A 20,106-nucleotide genomic window follows, 5' to 3' on the forward strand; every position below is an offset into this window, starting at 1 on the left:
TTTTTTTTTAGATTGTTCTGAAAGCTGACATCATTTTTTCCGAACAGGAGAGCCTAGATGGTCGACTGTGGCCTCAGCAGCTCTCAGGCACCATTTAAGAGACTGAGGGGAAAACGTAACTTCCCGTTAATGTGGGCTGATCTGAGATTACAAAACAGTCCTGTAAATAGCGTTAGTCATCACCGAACTTGGCATCAGAAAAGACTGTTTGCTATGCTGAAGCTTCATGAAAAGCTAGAAATTATAACTTTAAAAAAAATCTCTCTATAAATAAAAAAGGTATTAAAGCTGAGATCCAGATTTAGATGGTGCAAATTGCACACTTTCAATACCTGCTTTATGCCATCCTCATCCCACCTTTTCGTGGTTAGTCCTTCCCTCTGCAGAGGGCCAGAAAGTTATTCATCAGCATTAGCAAGTCGAATACTTGGATGACTATGAATGGGCTTTGCTATTCAGCAGGGCACAGCATCCATTTGACACCAATCCCAGGATCCTCATTTTTGATGCTAAGTTAAATATTACACAATCTAACAGGGTGCGATGACCTTTCCAAGTCGAGTCAATTAGGAGAAAAGCAGTAAGACCAGCCTGAAGGCTACAAAATATAGCTTTAAAGGCTGAAAGGAGTTTCGTGTCAGGGAAGCAACAGTAAAAGTGAATTCTTACTTCATTTTATTCTGCAGCTCTACCACAGGTTGGGGAGAAACTGCTGGGTCCTCTGCAAGCTTTTACGTTTCCAGCAAACTCCTGATAGAGATCCAGTTCCACAGTCTCCATTATGGAGACAGCTGGAGTCCCAGACGGATCTTACCTGGTGTTTATGGAGTCGCCAGGTATCAAAAAGATGATTTTTATCTGTCAACAGAGTAAATTTGATACAGAGCAACAGAGATACACAAAGACCCCCATTGTGCCACGTTAGCGGAGAGCCTCTCCCTAGCACGTCGTCACTATTATTTTGAGTAAATGTGAATGGTCTGACCCACCTATGGAGAACCTAAAAGCTCTGCATTTAATTTACCAGCACATTTGCATCCAGCTCCGTGCTCTCTCCAACAACTTTCGTTAAAATCGCAATCAAAGCAGCCCCAGCCACCACAGCTCTCCTGCTGGGGCTCCAATATTAATGCCACCTCAGAACACAGATTGCAAATTTAGCTGGAAGTGAATCACAGTGCCAATTTACTGGGGAAAAAAATATTTAATCAAGTGTACTGTTTGTCCGTTTCATTTCCATGGAACAGTTGCATAACCACATGTTCGGAGCATGTTTTATTCACTGCTCACCTCCTGGAACGTACTAATACTTTAATACACCACTAATATATAACAGAACGGATAATTCACCGATTTCTCTGTCATTAAAGTAAATGAGGCTGTTTTAGTGGATAGGGTAAATTAATGGCAGAAAAATTAATCAATTAAAAACCAGCCCTGCAACCTGCCCTCAGTATACCACCACTGGGAATGTCTCAGACCAGTTCATACAGCTGTGCGTGAAGAATTTGGTTTCCTATATATAATTTTATGATGAACTGGAGCAAAGAGACATTAGCTGAATGGAATAGCTACCTAACAGCCAGGAAGACAAAGGGATTGGACTTAAATTCACAGTTCCTATTTAATTTATACCTGCTGATTTAATAGTGAGGTAGCTGAGTAAGCAAGTCAAATACTTGTGCACCTAAAACTGCCCCTGCTGCTGGAAATTTGAGGGAAAACTGACTCAAAGCAGAGTCAAACCGATTCCGTCCCAGTGATGCTCCCAGAGAAGCTAATGCTGGAAGGAAAGGCAGCCCACTGGCTCCCTCGGCCAGGTCGGATCCCAGCCCAGCACGTGGCTGGAGGTACGTTCCTCTCGTATCTAAAAGCATCAGGAACTGAATCTGGGGCTGATGCATGTTTGCGCACAGGACAACGAGACAACTGTGCGCGCGCCGTGTGCGTGACAGGGCAGAGCAGCCCAGCCTTCGCACATGGCAGGCACGAACCCTGGGGAACAGCTTGGGTTGGGCTGTCATTCCCCATCCTGGACATAGAGCCACGAATGCTTGTCCACACAGCTCCCAACTTCCTGACCATGGCAGGGGGGTTGGAAATAGATGATCTTTAAGGCCCCTTCCAACCCAAACCATTCTATGATTCTATGAAAAAGATCACCACGGGAAAGCTTCCTCCACTGGTAAATGCAGTTTTACGCTGTTGTCACCACGTTGTGTCCACAGGGATGGCCAGGTTGGTGGCCACCCTTCAGTTTCTCAAGGGTTGTGGCTCAGAAGAGGCAAGCCCTGTACCCCGAGCCAGTGACACGGGCAGGGGAACTGCAGGCTCCTGCACCGCCCAGGTCTGCCCATCGCTCCTCTATGTAGGAGACCCACAAGGGCCCCATGCCAGTGACCCACCTCCAGCTTACCAACAAGTACAAGCAGCACCGTAAGACATGCCAGACTGTGATTTCAAGTCCCCCTAGCAATTCAGAAAATCATAATAGAGGAGGAAGATGGAAACTGTTAAATCTGGGGTCCCAACCTACGAAAACAAAGCAGCATTTCTGTCAGAGACAGCCCAAAACCTACAATGCTGTGAGCATTCCCCTCTTGCAAAGTCCCTGTACCAACGCTCCTTCCTTCCCAGCACAGGAGCCTTCCCATCCCCGTCAGCGGGTCCAGGCACACACCGCTAGCCTCTGCAGAGTAGCTTTGCTTCCGCTGAGGAAAACAATGCCGAGAGCAGTCAAAGTGAGCTTAGCAATTTCAGAAAATTTACTTCTGCAGAGATTAACAAAGGGAGGTTTCGAAATCTGCACTGCTGAGTATGAATTTTCAGCTTTTTCCAGCTTGGCTGGATGTAACTGGTTTGGTTTTAAATGTTTCAGTGAATTAACGAGTTAGGTTGTTAATGCAAAACATTCATCCTGCACAGTGCCAAGGTCCCCAGTTAGAAGATTAATTCTGGTGACCTTTTGCAAACCTCGCCTAGAAACAACAACCAGAAAAGCCACCAGGCAGCATCACCGGCCAGGCAGCCCACAGCTGGGCACAGCCACTCTGGTCCCACCACCCAGGTACGGGCACGATGGGACAGTTGCCCTTCTCTGCCCCCAGTGCAGCCAACTCCTGAGTGCTCAATGCTCACATCAGGGACAAGGCTCAACGTGGACATGTAGGATGGTTATGTACTCTACTGCGGGCTCTGGTGTTTGATGCACTCTGAAAAGTGAATGCTCAGTTAAAAAAAAAAAAATTAAAAAAAATATATATGAACACCAAAACAGAAGTAAAATAACAGTTTTCTCAACACTTCTGGTGCCTACTAAGTAGGCAGACATACTCCCCAGGCCAGTGACAAAGTTGATGTTTCTGTCTCATACGAAGCCAAGCACAATATTGGCATTTTAAATAATAGTGGTTTGTTTTTAAGCTGAAACTCTGCAGGCCCCAGCTGATAACATAATATGGGGTAAAAAAAAAAAAAGAGGAGAAAAAAAAAACAACACAACAACAAAGGAGGGAAAAAAATTTGATGTTTGAGAGTTTTTGTCTCTCTCCCCTTTAGGCTCTACCTCCAGCCAGGCCCAAAAGACGCACATCTGTCTATGGGATGTCCACAGATGACTTCCCAACTCCCCACCAGTAATCACCAAGTAAAGAGCAGCAAATAAAAGATCCCTATGGCAAGCACCAAGGAATGGGTGCTCTCTGCAGCCCACCTCTCCAGAGCAAATCCCAACTTCCCAGGTGCAGACAGGACCTCTCTTTTAGCTGTGCCAGCATGGCTCTGTAACAGAGAAGAAAAAGCAAGATTTGGCAGGGCTGAGCTCCTCCGCTCCCGCTCTGCAGCCGTGCATCCCAGCTAGCCAGGGTCCAGCATCCTCCCTGAGCAACTCTGCAAAGCCTGCAGCTGGAAGGGAAGTCACGGGTTGGGACCATCTCCAGAAGCCTAAACATGCCAGCAGCAGAGCATCGCCCTGGCAAGCGGTGCACATCTCCACGCCGTGCCCTGCCCTTGCCCAGGGCTGGCACCTGTAGGTACTGTCTACGACCCAGAGCCTGGTCCATAACCCACACCAGGGTCATGATGCACTTAATTCTTTTGGGATTTAACCCTGCATGGGACCGCAAGTTCCCATGAAACAGTTAACGAGGTTTTCCCCTCCAGAGCAGATCGCTACCGCGCTAACACTGTGGGCACTCAAATTCAGGTGCTCTCAACAAGAACAAGGAAAGCAACCAGCAATGAAACAATCGCAGCCCGAGAGAAGCCACGCGAGCAAGAAAAGCCTCTTCGCATCTTATTATTTTCCACTGCACAAATGTACAAACAGACGCACAAATTTCAGCAGCTTCGAGCTTCAAGCAGCATCACATAGTCAACATTTGTACTAAGGAACAATTTCTCTTTATGACGACTGGTCGGGGGGCTTTGCAGCCTAAGCCTGGCTTTGAAAACGCGGGTGCAGTCGAAAGGCAGTGGAAGCCGGCTGGCCGAACAATCGTATTCATTCTCCATTACTTGGCAGGCCTGGAGTAGAAAAGCATCTTTCCCATTTAGGCTAGTTAAACAGAGCTATTCATTAAAATTTCGCCCTTCTACAGACTGCTGTACTTCTTCATTTAAAACGTGCCTTTCAGGGAAGACCTCTCTCCTCTGCCCCACAACACCCCTCATCGGCCTGTTTCAAGTCATCACCCGTTTACGAGCCGTGTTTTCGGATTGCTCCAGTGCTTCCAAAACAGCAGCAACCCGCCTTTGCCGTCGTTACCTGGGTAGAGGCTGGCTCGCTGCCGTAGCACTTGGGGACTAATGGTAATTATCTCCACTTTTTTTTTTCAGATGAGCACAAAACCAGGCGAGATGGAAGGCTAGAAAGGGGCGGCTGAAACAGAACGCAATTAGAGTACAAAAATAGGTCACTAGGATAACATAACCTTTAGACTACTGGCAATGTGCCCCCCTTAGAGACAAGCCTGCGTGCTATATTTCAGGAGAATGACAGGAATAAAAAAAATAATAAAAAAAAGCACAAAACACAACACACATCCAAACAAAACCACTGATCATCCCTCAGAGCTTTGCGTGCTTCTGTTTGAACATCACTAACATTAACTCACTCACGCCTTTTCCTCTGCCCTCATCCGTGTGATCCAGCACAAAATAAATGTTACCCAATCGTAACATTAACATATTTAAAAAAATAAACCAAACTCTTCTAGCATAGAGGCTTCATGACAGGTTCACTCCGAGTTCTACTACCTTAGCAGGGTTCACAGTCCCAGCATCCCAGGGACCCACCTCCATAGCTTCAATCCTCACATTTCGCCCATGCTGCAAAACATTCCTGGCATTCCCCCAAAGGAGAAGGTCCAGCAGACAGATAATCATCTCCTGACAGAGCCAGCTCCGAGGTTAACGCTACCAGCAGAGGACACCAGATAGCACTAACGGAGCTTCAAGAAGTCCCTCAGCTCATCAGTATCGGGGTCTCCCATCACCTCGCACTCAGCTGGTGAATACCAGCGGGTGCTTTATGCCTCAATAGGACAGTACAAGAACATCAGTCACATTTATAAATGCACAGAAGCTCCAATTTCAGCTCCTTGTGCTTTCTCTAGGAGGTTTTCTTTTTTGCTTGCATTGTCAGTGATCTGTCTGTGATTGCAGCTTGATCAACCGGCCTCACACAGGTCAGTAGTCTTCTGACACACCACGTTCAGACTGGCTGCATGCCTTGCGATCCCACGCTTCAAGCTCGTTATCAAGAATCACCATTTAGGTAGGGCAAGACCAGCTTTGGTGGATGCAGCCCTACGGAATGCACATGGAAAGGGCTAGGTTACACCTAAGATACACTTCTTTGTATTTTTATCATCTGCAATTGCTGAACTGGCTCCAAGCCAAAAAAAAATTACTGGGGAAGCTCAGAGTAAAGACTCCCGGTTCCCAAAGCAAAATGAGAACCAGAGTTACATCTCAGTCCATGTTAAATTTCTGGCAAGGGTACTCGAGTCTCTTAAATCAGCAGGAAACGCTCAGCCAAGCTGGTGAGGAGCCTACAGCGGATGGGAACAGAGCACGCAAAGCGCCGGAGCCCACCATGCTCTCAGTGCTCCTGCTGCCTGCCCATCCCAAAGAGCCACTTTGGGGGAAGCCCCCCAGCCCGTGTTTCTGCAGCACTTCTGCTCACAACCCCACCTCCAGGTTTGCACATCCACCTCCTTAGGGGTGATCCTATTCGGGAGCCATCACCCACATTTGGGAACCACAGCTCTAGATGCCAGCGCCAAATTTATTGTTAAAAGAAAACCAGCGTCAGCTTTTATACCAGCACCGAAACGATCCCGCTGCACAACCACGAACCCCAAAGCCTGCTAGAGGGTCACAGGCTGTTTTCTCACCGAGCATCCGAGTCTCTTGTGCAACGAAGGAACGCTTGCTGAAGATGGGCTGATCACCAGCTACCGAGCTGCCACGTAAGGGACAGACCTGCAGCAATTCCGGGGAAATAGAGAGCGTCCAGAGCTTTAAAACGAGATGTGGGTGGGAAGGACTAAACCGAGCTACTAAATAGTACCAGACAGCGAGTGTGGGGCGCTGGAGCTGATCATCTGTAGCACAGACTGAAGACTGTTTCAGTGCTGCAGCCCCTTCCCAGCTGAGCATTTTTGGATTACTTCCTCCGCTGTGCCCTTTTGCAATATGCTCGCTCCAAACGCTGCCTTACGTTCTGGCTCAGCATCACCTCTCGTTCCCCCCCGCTTACAGTTGCTATAACCAAAAAGACAACTGTGAAATACTTCGGCTGAAAGTAAGGAAATGGGGTTTGGCAGGTCGGGATCGTGGATTTTTATTTTTTCCTCCCCCATGGATCCTGCTTCAGTCGTCCTTTCAGACCTCAAGCGCAGCCGATGGCTTTTGCAGCTTATTGAGTCCGCCGGTTTATGGCAATGTTTTTCTGCTCACTGAACTGGCTCATTCTTTCAGCAGAACAAACTGTTCCACGTTGAGGCAGGAGTTGGCTGTGTTTTAACAAAGGATTTTTCCCTTCTGACAGTGTTTTGCAAAAGACCCAAAAAAAGGAGTTTGGAGCCAAGTTACAAAAGGTCAGGAGAGGCGAGTCAAGCACTGGGTGTAGTTCCTGTATGTCACAGCCAGTCAAGGAAATGGGTGGGGAGAAGAGGAATGGCATTTCGAGCCATAAGAATATGTATAAAGCGATCTTAATGAGGAAGGGGATTTTGAATGAGGATGGCAAGTATGCAGGCGCTGTGATTTCTGCTTTACAAGAGCAGGCTTGTTAGGTAGGCTGAGGTCTCCGCAATCATCTATCCCTGGGAAGTATGCGTTTGAGGGAGTTCAAGTAGCACCAGCAGCAAGCAAAACGCTGTCTTATTTGCTTCCCCTCCCCAAGCTGATTTCAAGGAGCTACCAGACTCTCATCTCCCGTCAGCCAAACGAATATTCAAAAGGCTTTTGCCAAGCTATCGCCAGTCAATCACCAGCACAACACCGGGGGAAAGAAATACCGGACTGAAACCTGTGTGGGACCGGCACCTTGTTCCCCTCTGGCTCTGCTCGAGCATCCCGACCATTTTGGATGTTGGGAAGGCACCTCCTGCAGAGGTCTGCTGGGTGCCATGGCCGTTCTGCTCTGCCTGCTGCTTTCCCTGCCACGCGGTGGGACAGCACTGCCAGAGCAGAGCTGCTGCCTGGAAGATGGGCATCCACTAGCGAGGGTGCTAGGGGTGGGGAAGGACCCTGGCGCTGTGGTCCCAGCAACACAGCCCTCCCTATGGAGCTGACAACAGATCTTCTCTTTCCTAGAGGCTGGGACCACAAATGTTTTTGGCATTGGATGGTCAGGTTTCTGGTGAGGCCTCACTCCCTGTTCAGCAGCTGTCAGGGCCAGGATCTATCTGTGCTATGCAAGAAAGACAAACCAAGATGGCCAGCTCTGGCCTTGCAGATGTTGGAAGGAGGGGAGCCAAAGGGATCTGCAACAGTTGACAGTATGTCATGCCTAATACTCCAGCTTTTCCAGGCCTCGGAAGATCCCTGAATAGAAAGAAACCACCCATCACTGGAACACAGCCACTTTTGTGGCTGGAAGGGGCAGATGTTCAACTCCATACAACAATGCAACACAACAGTTGAGACTCTAAGTGAAGAATGCTGCATCCACTTAAAACTAATGAGGGAAATTAGGGACACTGTCTAATTCTAGAACTACGATTTGGTCCTGATGCTTACAGTTCACATACCTACACTACAAGAGCGGCACAGGGTTTTCTTCCATTTCCTTAAATAGACAACAGCGTGGCCTAAAGCGTTGATCCACAAGAACTTCAGAAGTATACGGTCAGAGTGAAAAGTTTTCAGCTACTTCAGATGGAACACCATTTTCCAAAAAAGTCCAGCTCCTTTTTAGTACTCGCATAAGTGATAGACTTCCAAAAGTCCCCACTTCCCAATAGTTCCTGCTGGCATAGAGTTGGGCAGACTATTAAGAGAGCTCAGCATCCTAACAGCCAGACCCTTTGCTGAGATACATCTGATGGGAAGCTGAGCTTCAGAAGTCCTCCTCACCACAGCTAACTTCAGGTGCTTCACGACTCAGTCACCGAGAAGAATGGGCATGGAGAAATTACACAGTCCCTACCACCATCCGCTGATCCCTGAGAGCTCACAGGAATCAACCTTCTCCCTTTCTCTGAAATATTCACCATTTCTTTTAGGATTGATAGTAAGAGAAAAACGGACTTGGGATTTCATTTGAGATCTCTGTGGGCGAGATCCAGGCGTCCGAATTGCACACCTGCCAGCCAAACACAATCCCTGTCATCTGCTCTTTGGTTTGAAAACTGTATTTGTTCAAAACCATTTGTCAAGCCACCCGGGACAGTATGCAGAGATACAAAGTTCAAGGGTTATTTGTGATATGAACCGTGCTTGTCAGGGCTCTTCTCTTTCCGCAGTTGTTTAGTGACGCTTGGAATGGACTGTCCTTACTGGAGAGTTAATTATTTTTTTTAGTTGAAAACTCACCACCCTCTGTTGGTCAGCTGTGAGCTGAAAGCATCCCAGTTATTTACTGCTGGAAGCTAAAGGAATTTCCTTACTCTCAGAAGACTGACATTTAAAATTAGTTTCAAGTACAGTTGTGATAAACAAATCATGTTCTCCTCCTCTGCCTCTCCTGGTTTTTATGTTTGTTTGTTTTTTAAATAGTGCCTGCTGGTCTAACCAGCCTTTGCCTTAGCTGCCCTCTGCAGCAACTCATTTAAAAATTCATTCACAAGGATGCAGGGGAACTACAGGCATCTTTGGAGAAAAATCAGCAAAGCCAGATCCCTGCCTTCAGAGCTCTCCCTTTGACACAATTCCCCAAGGATCTCAGCTTTTGAACACCATTTAAAAAAAAACTCCAAACCACCAAGTATTCAGCTTTTTTTCCACTTCCCGTGAAGAGTGGAAGGCTGGTAGTTGGGTTTTTACCTTCCTATGGGGAACGTGGGCTCAGGATGTGGGCTCTCTGCCACCAGCCAGCTGGCGGGGTCCCTTGCTGGCTGGAACATGAGCTCACCTTCCCTGCTCAATAGCTGGGAGATGGAAACAGCTTTCAGCAGACTGATGAGGAAGACAAAAGGTGTTTTAAAACAGTATAACAGCCCAAGTAAAGAGTTTAGGGTTTTGGACTGAGGTCTCCTGCAAGCCTTTATTCAAAATATTGATGTACTCGTTAATTTGTGGATCACAAGGCCTTCATACGAGGAGATTCTTTTAAAAAATTCAGGCATGCTGGGAGAATTGCTTCCTTGCCATGTGCTAGCGAGTCTGCCCATGAACTGCCAGCAATTACCAAGCCTCCACTCTGTATTCAAAGCCTATATAATGGAGTTTATTATTTTTAAGCCTTTCAGACATCAATGTAGCAAACTTACGAGAGCTATTTGGAAGATTAAGATACGAACACCACCATATTATTCAATTTAACTCCAACACTGAGCACTTATTTCTGTAAAGAGTCACAGCTAATACTACATTTCCAACTGCCAACAGAGACAAATACTTACAGCTTTAAGTCACATTGCAGCACGGTCTCATAAATCAAATTCAGGAAATAAGAACAAGGAAATTACTATCATTATGCAAATTCTGCCCAGTTACCGCCAAGCCATACTGAACCTATCTTCAGGTCTTGGCCATGGGCATGGGCTTAAAAAATACACCCCTGGATATTACAACCCGAGGAAGTCCCCACTTTCTGTGACTGCAGCCAAGTGTGATGTTATTAGTCCATCTCCAACAGCTGCATTAGCCGAGTTTTATAAATACTTGGTATTTTATACTTTCATTCACGTGCAGAGAGGCTTGCTACCACCTCACCGCCCCAGCTCATTGCCCGTGGAGGACAGACCCGCAGAGGAACGCGGCAGCTCTGGGGTGTGACAGCGACGTGCCAACCCCAAGGGCTCCTGCTGCACGTGTCCAGGTCTCGCTCCCGTGTTCTCAGCCCGCATGGCGGAAGCCTTGGTCCCATCCCCACGAGCAGGTGCTGGGTCACCTTGAAAGAATGACACCACTTGCTTTTCTGCAGAGCTCTGCGCAGGTCCTCTTTGCAGAATTAAGGCCACTGCTGAGCCGCGCTGCTGGCTCGGCCCCCCAGTGACCTATTTTGGGGCCTTTGCGGGTGCCATAGAAACATATAACAACTCAAGCTGGGAGGGACTGCTGGAGGACATCTGGGCCAACCCCTCACTCCCAGCAAAGAATTTCCATCAATTCTTCACCAGGCAGGCGAAGCTGCCTATCAGTACCGAGCTCCTGTTTCCTATGGACTCCTGCTGCAGGGGTAGAGAACAGATTTCTGGCCATGTGTAATTTACAGAGACCACGGTAATACTGATTCCAAAAATCCAGATGAATTGCTAAAAAGAAAAATAACAAGAAAAAAACCCTCCCATAAACATGGACGGGTCCCAGGGCTTTTTGCCCCTTCCTGTGACAACAGCAAACAGAGTTTACTAATAGCTGCTTTATTTGCCCAACTCAGACATGCAGACAGGTGACATAAAAGAAAGCAATGGAACAAAAAAAGGGAAAGGATTTGTGCCTGTTTTCTACCATTATGCTGCTCAAAGGAGAGCCGACTGCTGCATTTTGCCCTCTTGAAATCATCCCACCCTCCGCAAACAATTGTGTGAGTTCGACTGGACTGAGTGCAGGACTAGCAGGACGGGAACACCACCCTTTCAGGGAAATAATGGAATAACCGAGGAATGAAATGAAATAAGAGTCAATTAAAAAAAAAAAAAAATCAGTTTGCCTGTTTGAAGGCTGTCATTTCATTAGAGCTGATTTAACTTGAAGCCTTCGGAGAAAAGCTGTCTTCCAGGAATCTTAAATTTCCCAGCCCTTCAATTGAATGTGGAAAAGTTCTCATTGCAAAGCGTACCATGGATAACAGAAAAATTCCTGATTTATACCACCAAAAGCATCACAGCCTATGTTATAACCTCACAGAAACAGAAATCAAGACTTCCTCCTCCTTTTTCAGAAAGGAATAAAGGGTGTTCTCATTGCAACAGTCTAAAACATTCACCATCATCATTAGGGTGAACGGCAGAGCAGAAATTATTAACTCTGTTTAACATAACTAGGAAAAAAGCAGGATAAATTAACCACAGGAGAAGTCATCATAGGGGACAATAATGTAAAAACAGCATTTATACCCTGTCAGCAGGCAGTCTGCAAATACAGGAATGGAGATGACCCACTGGCTTGGGGGCTTGGTAACGGCGTGGTGAAGCCGTTCAGTTCTAGGGTAGCAGTCCAATTTGTAGTGACGTTGGCAGAACATGGTCCTCCAGGCACCTGCTTTCTTCCTTGGGCTGGGACAGAGCAGACTTGAAAGCATCTCAATGATATTGCACCAAAATGACAGTGTGTCACACTGAATAAAGCTCAGGACAGCAGGAACTCCCTCCACACACAAACCCATAATCACCTGCCAGCAAAAGATTAAGCGAATAGATGTGTACAGGGCCAGGGAGCCAGGGGAAAACGTGTTCACAGTCTGCAGGACTTGTCCCCAATCAAGTTGGAAGCAGACAAGGCAGCTCCGCAGTGAAACCCTGCAAGGGTAACGCTCTTAACATCAATCGCACGAATCCTCGCGTCGAGCTGCTTACCCAAGTGGGCAGGATCAGGCTGAGGAGCCGAGCGAGAGGGTTCGTTAAGTGAACTCTCCCTGGATTAATGTTGTAAAACTGTACATACCTTCCAGTGAGAGCTGGGAAAGTGGTTTGCAGCACTGCCCAAAACCCTGCAGAGCTGCACTGCCACTGGTTTTGAGGTTCTCCTAGACCATCTGCTTTCACATCAAAAGGACTCAGCAACTGCTAAGGGCAGCACCCAAAATTCAGGGCCAGCTGCTCCCATCCGTACACTTCATCCTCTCCCTCCTTCTAAAATCAGGCACAAGTCTCATCACCACCTGGCAAGTGCTGCTGAGTGGTGAAAAGCTGCTAGTGAAGAAGATACCTTCACCTTTTAGGTTACACAAGTTGCCATCTCGGGCAAGGTCCCACGGGACTGCTGCTCCCCGCCAGCCAAGCCTCGCTCCTAGAACGATGTTCAAGTTACAGTGAGCAACACACCACTTGTCATCCCCCAGAGCATACAGGTGTTCCAAAATCGTTCACCAGGGATCATCTACATTAGAAAACTGCTGCTAGCCTCCTCCTTGCTGCCTGGCATCTTCTCATCCCTCCCCTCCTTTGCCAGCAGTTATTTCCATGACATTTTAGATTGTCCCCAAGGGATGCTTGCTGAGCCTCTCCCCAGAGCATATCCTTTTAGGATGCTCCAAGAGACAACTCTGAATGCTCTCAGAAGTCACAGGTCCATGTGATCTTCCATACACACACACCCCCCTCAGTCTGGAGCTCACCCTCCCCAATGCACAAAGTGTCTTGAACCATTAAAAGACTCACAACTTAAGAAAAAGTCTATGGCCTGAAATGTGCATTGTCCCAGCATGAGGATCACACAAACGATGCAAGGGGAAGAGAAGAAGGTTAGACAGAAGTGATTGAAGATACCACATCCTCTATATTGACAATTTGATTTCTTCCCTTTCACCAGTGCCCGTCCTGCTGTTCAAGATGCAGTTTTACTCCAAGAGGGTTCCCAGCTACAGGCAGAGTCTGAGGGGACAGCTGTTTACAGCTGTTTACAACCCCCTGGTCTACAAGCAGCCCCAGCTGCATGAGCTGCCAGCTGCCCAGCCTCGCAGCATCCCACCCGGCACGTCATCAAACAACTCAAATACCCTGAAAAGGAAAGGGCTCGGGGTTTTGGGAAGGACAGAATGGAGATGAAAGCAAAACTTCTGTCCAAAATGGATGGATTTTCCCAACTGCTGGGCCACGCCTCTTGCACAGGGGATAAAAACTTCATACAACAAATATTCACACCAAAGATGAAAGACCTGGCCCCAATTTACATTCTGCTGCTGGGTTGCTTTGGTGTGCACAGCCTGCACGAGCAATTGTACCCAACTAGACAACCAGAGGGAACACAGATACCTGTATTTTCAGTATTTGTGGAGAATCAGATATTCCCCAGGAGTGTTTTTACCCACCCACAAACACCATGAGGCCTGATTTACCACTGTGTCTCAAAGATGCTCCTTTCCATCTACTCAACCACAGCATTCCACATCGGCTGGAGCTCCGTCGCTGCCGGAGGGGCTGACAAGGGGTGGGGGCCTCAGGCCAGCGGCTCTCCCAGATCCAGCCTGGACCATCAGGCTGTAGCAGAGGGAAGAGAGACTGCAGCACCAAGCAGTGGCTGAAACACAGTGACTCTGCCACGGGAAAGGGGGAAACCAAAGCGGGGAGAGATGAAACAACCTGCCCAAGGTATGTCCGCACACTGCAGCAGGGAGCAGCTTCATGGGGCAGCACCTTTATTTGCGGAGCCATCACCTCTCCCTAGCATCCACCCCGATTTAAAACAGAAAGGCAGCACAGGAGCAAACATAGAAGAATATGTTAAAGGAAAACTTCATGCCAAGGCCAAAGGAGCAGGAGAAACCTGCTCTACCAAAATTGGCCACTGATTTAAAGCTAAAGGAAGAACTGAAAAATGCAATGCTAAGGAAGGCTTCTCAGCTCAAGAAGCAACCCCGTTGCTAGTGCATGTCTGCAGTTACACAGGGAGCCCCAGGAGCTCACAGAGCAAGAGCTCTGGGCACCTATAAAATTATTTAAATGGATCATCCTGTTCTGTTTTCCCCAGGAGAACAGAAGAAAAGGCCATGAGATTGTCATGCTTACAACTCCATCCAGGCTCTTCACACACCAGCTCTGGAAAAGGGCACGGACTGCCCTCCCACTGCCACGGCTGCTGGCTGGAAGGGAAATGCTGTCACTGGTGTGTTACAGAAAGGGAAGTGAGGCACAGAGCAATTTTAAATAATTCGCCCAAGGTCACAGGAAGCTTATAGCAAAGCAAGTAATTGACCCAGGACTTGTGAGTCGCCAGTCTAGTTATTTATCAGAGATCAACCTTTTAATGGGTCACCTTTAGTCACAAACTCTCCCAGCTTGCAGACGAAAGCACTGCCAACAGACTACACTGAATTATACTGGCATTAAGAATTACTATGAGTTTCTCCTCCAGCCCAACACACTCAAAGGGCTGTTTTGGAAATAGAATAAAATAAAACCTGCAGCATGTTCGGTGTGCTGGAACAGACAACACCCTGAGTGCTGCAGACAGCTGAACCACCAAAGTGCTCGTACGGCTCCAGATCAAGCTGGGAGATATGGAGGCGCTTTCCTCCGCAGGTGATGGCTGTGTTCTGAAGGGTGGCCTCCAGCGAGGGCGAGCTTATCGGTTCCCGAGTATCACCTTGGATCTGCATCTTCATTCACAAATACCTCTGGATGAAACAGAACCGGGCAGCCTTTGCGCTGAGCCAAACACCAAAATGCCTCTCCCTTCGCAGGAGGCCCCTCCTTGAACCCGGTGTGCCATCAGTTTGTGTTGCTGCAAAAACAACCGAATGGACTTTTATCCATGCTTTCTTGGGCCACGGGCACTGTTCTTTTCCTTCCTAAAGAAAATCTGCCTTACAGCATCTCTCAGCACAGCCCAGTCCCTTCACAGAAACTAGAAACACCTTTGCTGGAGCCTTCCACGCCCTCAGGGTATCCTCACCAGGGCTGGCTGAAGGCATCTCGGTAGCATCCGGGCTGCCTGCTCCTGTGAGTCTGCTGCTGTTGGAGCCCCAGCAGTACCACCTCTCCATGGATCCCGATGCCTTCCTGGGGGGCAGCTGAGCTCACTCACAGAGCCCAGAGGAACAGCAGAGCCTGGGCTGCAGCATCACCCCGTACCCCAAAACCCTCTGATCTCCAGAGTGGGGAGAAGCTCACATGAACGGGAACAGCAAAGTCCAATCCTTCTGATAGGCAGATGCAATTTTTAATACAACAGACTATCAAACCAATCTACAGCACTTAAATAATTTTCAGCTGATGACAAATAGTGAAAGCATTGGGCAACAGGTTCAGAAAGGGCCACACAGAGTGGAATTCGCCTTTCATGCAGCACAACAAGGGAGTCAAAAGTCAGCGCAGGTTGAGTCAAGAAGTTTATGCAGTGTTTAAGCATCCAGTGGCCTCATCTTTCTGGGTGACAAGCAATTTAATTTGTTACACTGATACTGTATACATGTTCCAAGCAGGCAGGTCAATGAGAACTACGAGCAGGAAGGGAGGGATGAGGGAAACAGATGCAAGGGCATCAGGAAAACAGTGTTTGAGCTGTCAGGTGGGAAAACTTTACAGTTACACATACTGACTGGGGAGATATGAACATGAAAACAGAGGCAGACCACTGCGGTCAGTTCCCAGAACAGCTTCACCACGCTCAGGGCTACAGCTGCCTGCCTGGGGAATGATGAGCATCATTCAGTGCCGATCCCCAACCACCACCTTCCTAGGGAGCCCCAAACTCTGTCGGCTCAACAGGAAGAGAGAAGAAAATGAAAAAAAAAAAAAAAAAAAAGAAAAACAAAAGAGAGAACTTCACCTCCACTAAGGCTCTGTTACAGAAAAAAACCCAAGCAGTACCATGTTACATGGATAAAGGACAAGGCTGCTTTGCAAAGCCTTTGAGCGCAGAGTTCTTTACTTTGCGCTCTGCTGCAGATCTGCAGGTGAACATTTACTCTCAGGAAAAAATTTCTCTCTCAGCGTGGGGAAATTAAATACATCTTTTCCCCATCTCTTCTTTACCGGCAGAGCAGAGGCAGCTGTATGGTGGAACAGCTGATCACAGGTATAACAGCGTGACAACCCTGCCCCAGCCCTTTTTTGCTTTAAGGCCACTCACCAGAAGACCTGCTGTCACTCCACAATACCTGACCACGGGCCCTAAACACAGAGCTGAAGAGGTGTGACATCAGCTACGTCAAAAATTTGCTTGCTTTGAAATCCTACTCCTGCTTATTTATGTTACAGGAGCACCCAGAGCCCTCAGCCAAGCCAACATCGGCCCTACAAAGCTTGGGCTGGAGAAGTGCGTTCACACATGGAACGGCCACCTCCACGTAAAGCTCTCGCTCCATAGCCAGTTGCAAACAGCTCATAGTTTTACAGCAGAAATAATACCAGGTTTTGAGGAGAGGAGGCTGTCAGAGAGTTCCTGCACGAGTGCTGGGAGCCAAGCCACTGGCCGGACATCAGTGGCCCTGGGGCTTTTCTGGTGCTCCCATAGCAGAGGTAGGCTCTGCCTCCCAGCAGCCAAAACATCCCCGTGAAAATGCTGTGCACGGAGCAGGACCGGGCTCTGCAAACCCCTGCAAGGATGCAGGAAAGGTTGCTAACCTAAACAGATGGGTCTGAGATTGATTTGTAGGAAGGATGAAATCAAGAGGTAAAAATAACATTTCCAACACTCCAGTGACATAGTGAGCCCTTAATCCAACAGACTATTTACAGTCCAAGAGCATTCCTCGCTGCTCTTAACTCCATCTGTAAGGTCCGAGACAACGAGGGCTTTGGAGGAACCCGTCTGAAGGCAGCAGGCAGCCCAAGGAACAGCCGAGCTGAGGACTGGGATTTGCAGGAGGAGAAGTTAAATAAGTGAAGGGATAGCTAAGCCCAGCTCACGAGATATGGCTCCACGAGTTGAGTGCTGGAAGTTGAAAACTCAAAACATTTCCTCCCAAATGCACGAAATTCCCATTTTCCTATTTCCAAGTCTTCTACTTGCTTCAGCATCCAGATACGCACTTCCCAAACGCACTGCTAGGAATAGGGTGTTGTAAACCAAGTTTTATAAAAAGGGAAAGTTAACACACAACATATTTTTCCCATTACTTCAATACATCCTGCAAGCTCTGCAAGCTTCGTAAAGAAAGAGTCTATTTAAAAATCTAGGGTGGGGAAGAATTAGCTCACCAAAAACCATAAACAGATTTGCTTTGCACTTTCAGTCCGAGAGAAAAACAAGATAGGCTATGTGCGTATCGATGCACATAACAGTGCAATCATTTAAAAAATGAATTAATTGGGAGGGAGAGGACACCAGAGGAGGATTCAGAGGAGGAGAGGGAGAAAGGAGTGGAGAGAGTACTTTCTGCAGATGTAACACAAAGGAATCCTTCCCACTCACCCAGGGACCTTCCACCCAAAGCACCCAAATGCATTATTACTATCTTTCAGTGGCAAATACCAAGGGATTCAAAATTTAATTCCCTTCTCCCTACTCTCTCTCCCAAGAGATCAAGGCAGAGTGAAGCTCCAAAAGCTTCACCCTCTTCCTCCTGCCAAATTCTCCATCTATAACGGTAAGACATCCCAGAGAGCAACAACATTCACTGTGTTTGTGAGATGGCTGCCTTAAGGTATTTGAGGATCCACCCAGCACGCAATTAATTGGGGTAACTTCAAGGAGGACAGCTCTCAGGAGGCTGAGGGGTGCACGTGGATCCTGGCACACCACATGCTACAGCAGGGTCTGGTAGTTTATTCCTACCAGTTCAACAGGCTGGATTTAGCCTGCAGAACTGGAAACACGTCAGAAAAGCTACAGCAAACAGCATCAGTCCAGTTGTTGTACTCCCAAAGCCACTTATTTAATAAAGTCTGGAAACAAGCAGCCTCCAGGCGTGGCACAAGCTGGGCAGAAATCACTCTAGGGTTTGAAAAATCCCCATTTCCATGGGGACACTGTCATTTATCACACAGCCACGAACCAAGCGAATGAATTCCTCGCCAGCCTGCTCACTAATGCTCAACTGTAGAGCTTCGTTTCTTACAAATAAAATGGCTTTGCTCTGGTATGAGACCCAATTTCTTCTTCAAAAATCTGGAATGGTGTAATGGAAAACCAGAATGTTATTTCCAAGCACACTTCTTCCATCCACAGAAGCCAAGGGGAAAACGCATCGCTCTCCTAACCCCTCAGCCACAAGATGAGCCAGATCAACATTTATTAAGTTTTATGGATCCTTACGGGTGGGGGAAAAAAAAAAAAAAAAAATCAGTGGTCGAGCACAAAGATAGAGGAGCACCAGCCAGGAGAAGAGCACAAATGCACAGGACATCTTGAACTCTGTCCTGTCCAAAGCGTGACATTCAGAAGCAAAAAAATATGCCCCTTTCTCGGAGACACCTGGGAGCATAACCCACGATCCACACCGAGCATGGAGCAGAGCCGGGCTCAAAGGGTAACGGAGCAAACCATTGCACCATCACTTATTTCAGCCATCGGGCTGGAACAGCCTCCATAGGAGAATCCTGCGCTACACTGGAAATCCCACGTTTCTCCGTCCGGGCTACACAAGACAGAAAGGGGCACGGTCCACATGGCACACGGAGCCCGAGGTGGCAGCAGTGACCCACCTGCACGACGGACCACGACCTTGGCTTGTCCTTCTCCAGTTCCTCCTCTGTGCTTGTGCGCATCTTTAAAGTGCCTGTAGTCGCTTCAGCTGCGCCGGGATTCAGGGCTGGAAGAGAAGACATTACACCAAAAATTACCACTGCTCCTCCAAAGAAGAAGGTGACCCTTGGTTAGTAAAGGCTAAAAGTAAAAACAAAACACTGATTGATCACTTTAAGCTGTCTCCCATCTCACGCTATCCACCCTGCCGTGCTCCCATGCTACATCCCACCAAAGCATCCCAAAACATACATCTTTGATTTTTTTTTTTTTCCCACTCAATTAGCAAAGACATAATTTATCAGAACTTAACCCAGTTTGCTGAATTACGCACCAAGCACTCAACCCAGTAAAGGTAAACCTTCCCAGCCGCAGTGTGCTGGAAACCAAGGACGCTGCTCCCCAGCTCTCGGCCACGGCTCATGGGCTCGGTTCGTTAACAGCACCGGAAACCTCAACAGCCAAGAACATATTTAGAGAAGCAATCACTGCACCCCAACCGACACCACAACAGCCTGCGGCTATATATAACCTGCAGCTTTGCTTGTAGCTGTGAGCTTCCTCTCTCCTCTCCATTTTCCTCTGCTGCCGTCCAGTCCCCGTTCCCTCGTCCCTAGCGAGGCAGCAGAGCCAGCCCCACGTATTTCATAATTTCTAAACTTAACTGTCTAAAGGGATAACCAGCCAAGTGGATTTCTGGGATTAAGTTCAGACCGGGGGAGAAAACAGCGTACTGAAAAACAAAGAGTCACCCTGGAAAAAGGTGAGCCAGAGCTCGTAACGAGGGTGAAAAACAGGAAAATTACGTTGTGATTCCCGAGTAAAGGAAAATTTAGGCTCGTTTGCAGGTCCTGCCGAAGCATGGCCAGTGACAGGTTCTCCTCCCCCAGCAACACATCCCAAGTGCCTCTGTGCTGCAGCCAGCACGTGTGCCCAGGCTGAAGTCCCCTGCCAACGCCTCGCTGACCTGCTTCTCAGGTTGGATCCCGCTGACCATACACTTTGCACACAACCGGTCAGTTTATTTGCTTAAAATAAATAAGTAAATAAGCCGCATGGAGAGATGTCACCAAATAACTAGCACAGATGCTCCCCAACCCCATCCAAAATCCTGCAGACAAGAAGCATCCGCTGTGGCTGTAA

Source organism: Tauraco erythrolophus, chromosome 18 (assembly GCF_009769465.1).
Source record: "Tauraco erythrolophus isolate bTauEry1 chromosome 18, bTauEry1.pri, whole genome shotgun sequence".
In the NCBI taxonomy this organism is placed as follows: Eukaryota; Metazoa; Chordata; class Aves; order Musophagiformes; family Musophagidae; genus Tauraco; species Tauraco erythrolophus.